Here is a 5,225-nt window from a genome sequence, read left to right as displayed (position 1 = left end):
ATTTCACTTTCCCTCTCTCTCCCTTTCTTCATTTTCCTACCTTTCCCTCTCTCCCTCTCTTCTCTCCATCTCTCCCTCTTTCTTCATTTCCTCCCTTTCTCTTTCTCCCTCTCTTTTCTCCATATTTCCTCCCTTTCCCTCTCTCCCTCTCTTCATCTCTCCTCCTCTCCCTTTCCCTCTCTCCATCTCTTTTTCTTCTCTTCACAATTTCCCGGTCTCCCTCTCTTCTCTCCATCTCTCCTCCCTTTCCCTATCTCCCTCTCTTCATCCCTCCTCTTCTCCCTTCCCCTCTCTTTCTCTGTTTTCTTCTCTGCCCCCTTTCCCTCTCTCCATCTCTTCTTGCTGGATTCCGCCATTTCTTAAACACGTGTCATGTAAAAAAAAAAATAATAATAAAAAAAAGAATTAAAAAAAATAGATAAATAAGAAAAAATACAAAAAATCATGCTTAATCCGCATGTACATAAAAACACATATTCTTCCATCTCTATAACTATCTGGTATCACGCATGAGTCAAGCTGTGTATATTCCGTGTGTGCGTGTGTGCGTGTGCGTGTGCGTGTGCGTGTGCGTGTTTGTGTGTGTGTTAAGGTTACCTAATCTTAATTTAAAAAAAAAGACTTCTTAAGATGTTCAATAAAACAAGCAACATGCCAGCAAAATATACCTGCTAATGGTTCTCGAAACATTACCAGCTGGTTATAGAGACTCCCTGTTATTTTATCGGGAAGCTATACCTAATTAGATTCATAACTCGCATCAAACGCCGTAGGTTTAGATTTTTTCCTCTAGATTTTTACTTCCTCTTTGCATGGTAACCTGGCAACCACTGAGATCCACCGAGAGGCATTGGCTTTTAACTTTCCTTTATTCAACCAATAACGAATGCATGTGCCGTGCTATGCTTACGGATAGAAAGAGGTATCTGGCAACTGGACAGTGTTGAGAAAGTAAGAATATGGTGTTTCTCGTCAGTCTAATTGGGATATACACTGTTCTATATTGTCTAAACCGGTTAATTCAGTTCAAAGGAAATAAATGACAAAAATATGAAACTGAATAAAGGGAACAAAAATTAAAACTATTGATGTTTTTACCGCGTGACATCCGGAATATCTCAACCACGCGAACAGGACGAGAATCATCAATATTTAGTCCTTTTTTTACATTTAGCTTATATTTCGTCACTTTCCTCTAACTAGTTTATTTTTTCTCATTAATGTTTTTTTCACTGTTTGACGAATGTGAAATTGACGAGCCATATAGAGGTTTTTATCTGTGTTCTTCTACTGTCAATTGTCAAGAAACTAGAAAATTCGTATATTAATTCGAATATAACTTACTTCAAAGTAGAGTTAAACAGTATGAATATTATGCGTTTGGGCTTCCAACTGGGTCCGACGAAAAAATGCTCAGGAGAGGTCATAATGATATGAAATACACAGTATTCGGTCTGTCACACAGATAATCGGGTGTTCTACAATACAGCATACATTATCGTTCAAAACCAAATCATTTAGTAATAGTTTGTGGTTGAACACTTAATAATATGCAAAGCAGGATTAACCATTAAGCAAAATAAGCACGTGCTTAGGGCATCAAGGAGAGAAGGGGACACCAAATACCTATTTAGATACCATTAATATGAAAATTACCTAAATCAAGAAATTCAGATTCCATCTAGGTAACACAACATATTATATTCTATGTTGTAAGTGAAAGTATAAACAAATAAGTTGATAATCAAATGCAAGTGAAAGTATACAAAAATAAACATTGTTTTCTTTCTTACTGTTAAGTTTTGTTTAATTTCGATGGATAACATTGTGTGTGGTTTATTATGTTTATAGTTTGAATTACACATATATGGGGCACCAAAGTCTTAAGTGGTTAGGGCCTCTAAAGAGCTTAATTCGACCCCGATAGTTTGCACTGACAACACGATCAAAAAATTGCGTAATTTTATTTTTAAAAAAGGTGTCTTTTTTTAAGTTAGTAAAATGATAATAAAAAAAGATAAAAATAAGTGGAGTAGGGTACGGGAAGCCAACAATAGGACTAATAACGGTAATAATGGCAAAGGGTATTAGCAATAACAGTGCCGATGATAGTAACAACTATACTAATAACAGTATGAATACAAGTTTTTAAGACCATTTTTAATTATCAACCATAAAAGATAATAGGGATAACAGTAAAAAACAATATGTGTGTGTGTGTGTGTGTGTGCGTGCGTGCGTGTATGTATGTGTGTCTGTGTGTGTGTGTGTGTGTGTGTGTGTGTGTGTGTGTGTGTGTGTGCGTGCGTGCGTGTATGTATGTGTCTGTGTGTGTGTGTGTGTGCGTGAGTGTGTGTGTATGCGCGTGTGTGTGTGTGTGTGTGTGTGTGTGTGCATGTGCGTGTGTGTGTTACACACGCACATGCGCACACACACACACACACACACACACACACACACACACACACACACACACACACACATATATATATATATATTATGACGAAAACCACACTACACAGAAATGCCCCAGCAGACAAGTAGGTCTCATTAGCACGAATAATCATTATTGGTAACATCATCATTTCTTTACGCAATCACGTTAGCTGGCCTGTAGGGAAGCACGGGCATTAAGCCGCATCCTCGTCGTAAAGTTTTAATCAATTGATCAAAAATGCGTTACGTTGTTTTAGCTCTGTCGCTCAAAGGCATTCTCGGTCACCTGCTCCATGACCCGTTTCCGCCTTCTTTATCTCGCTCTCCCTCTTTTACTCTCTTTTCTAGCTTCTCATCCATTCCCTCTCCCTTTCCTTACTCCGTGTTCTTTCTTTCTTCCTAACTTACCTCCTTCCTTCCTACCTCCGTCTCCCCCTTCCTCCCATTCCCACCCTTCCCGTCTTCAATGACCCCCCCCCCCCCTCCTTCCCTAACTTACTTTCCTCTCAATTACTTTCCTTTCCTCATTTTTTCCATTCTCACTTTCTCCTCTCCTTCCCCCTCTCCATGCCCACTTCCTCTTCCTTAATTCCCTCCCATGCCCCCCTTATCCATCCTTCTAACCTTTTCTCTCCTTCCCTTTCTCCTTTTCTACTTCTCGCCCTTTCTCCCTCTCCGTATTACCCGGAAATTGCATTAATTGAATACTGGTAATTATATGAAGAATAAAAAAGGCGTAAATAAATAAAGGGGGTAACGGCTAATTGTGGTTAATTACTTTTTTCCCTGATCCCCCGAGGAGTGTAGGCATTCATTACTGATACATTTATTTTCTTTTTTCGCTTGAATTTCTGACTGCCAAGGATGCTTCTTCATTATATGAATTTGATAATTACTCTTCGCACCATTCTCTCTATTTCGAGGGAGAAGGAAACATTGTATCCTCCACCGACGCTTTCTCACAAAAATATTTCATAGTTATTTGTTATAATAAAAATAGAATAGTTGATAAGAGAAAAGTTGATAACAGTCTTTTGCGACAGGCTACTAGCACCTCGTATCCACACCTGGTTCTTCTACAGAGATATATCTGTCACATCAAGCAAAAACGGTAATAACCCAAAATGAATAAATAAATCACTCCTCAATATCATTATTGATTACCACCCATACACGCACCCAGTACACCGCGTAACACAGTATCCCAGAACAAGAAAATAAAATAAAAACGACACCAAATAACAATGATAAACAGAAAATAAAAGCAGTCCACAAGAAAGTCTCGAGCACCTCCCTCATCACCATGCACCCAGTACCTCCCCTCTCCGATTGGCTCCCTTAACACAACAACGACTACTTCCCCATGCAAGACGGGGCGCCGAGGTACAGGGCGCCCGGAGATCGAAAGTCACTCGCGAGGAATTTATATCAGAACCTTCGGCCGTCCTGAGAATGGCTCTTGCATTCAGCCAGGAGGAGGAGAGGCACGTGGAAAGAGCAAAGGCACGAGGCGAAGAAGATGCTCGACGAGACACTGATTGGCTGGTTGGAGGTTATGGAAAGGGACGGGTACTCGGGTATAGCGAGTCGGCATGTAAATTGACTGTTTAGCGAAGAGAGACTGGATGAATTTCTTGACATTCGCTTAGGTGTGCGTTCATACATATGTTACAGATCCTTACATGCATAGCGCGCGTAACTATATATCTATCTATCCATCTGTGTATCTACATATATACGAGTGTATGTGTGTATATATACAAACACACACAGATATATGTGTGTGTGTGGGGGGGGGGGTGTTTGTGTTTGTGTGTGTGTGTGTGTGTGTGTGTGTGTGTGTGTGTATGTGTATGTGTATGTGTGTGTGTGTGTGTATGGGTGTTTGTGTTTGTGTTTGTGTGTGTGTGTGTATGTTTGTGTGTATATATACACATATATACATACAGTATATACATATATATGCATATATACATATATATATACATACGATATATATACATATATACACATGTGTGTGTGTGTGTGTGTCTGTGTGTGTGTGTGTGTGTGTGTGTGTGTGCAATGGCGGGCATATAAGCATAATTATATGCGAGCCATTACCGAGGCCCCATGAGGCTTCCCACACCAGCGCCCCTAGCGGGACACCAAGATGAAAATTAAGGTCGACCTTATTTGACCTAGCAGAACGCCTCCAGAATCCCGAGGTGCACACATCATGACCCTCAATCAGAGGCAAACAGATTGGCGCACGAGTTCTCTGCTAGAACAAGCAGCAACAGTCTGCCAGCCGATCTGAGGGCAAGACAAGAACGCCTACAACCAGACAGACTTGCTCATATCAGAGAAAGGGCAGCCGGACCCGATAACTCAGATGTTATTTTTTCTCTGAGGGAACGAAGAAAAGCCTACAAAACCAGTTCTAGCACAGCAGAACTAGCAGGTGAGCTTGCACTCTTGCAACTCATCAACAAGTCTTCGGAAACTTCCACTCTACCCCAGAGCTGGAAGAGGGCTACCATAGTTCCCATCCTAAAACCAAAGGAGCCAGGGAAGTACCGCCCCATCTCTCTCCTCAGTACCCTCCTCTCGGCCAAGACGGCCGAGAGGAGGGTACTAAACCGACTCCAATGGAAAATGGGACCCCCACATGAACACCTCCATGGGTTCACAAGGGGTATGAGTACAGCACACATCATAGCCACGCTCTTAAGCACAATGAGTACTGGCATATCTGTGGTAGTATTCCTAGACCTGGAGAAGGCTTTTGAATTAGCAAGTCCACTTGC

The sequence above is a fragment of the Penaeus chinensis genome, chromosome 1, assembly GCF_019202785.1.
Source record: "Penaeus chinensis breed Huanghai No. 1 chromosome 1, ASM1920278v2, whole genome shotgun sequence".
Taxonomy (NCBI): domain Eukaryota; kingdom Metazoa; phylum Arthropoda; class Malacostraca; order Decapoda; family Penaeidae; genus Penaeus; species Penaeus chinensis.
The sequence above is the reverse complement of the archived record's forward strand: the minus strand, read 5'-3'. Positions refer to the sequence as shown.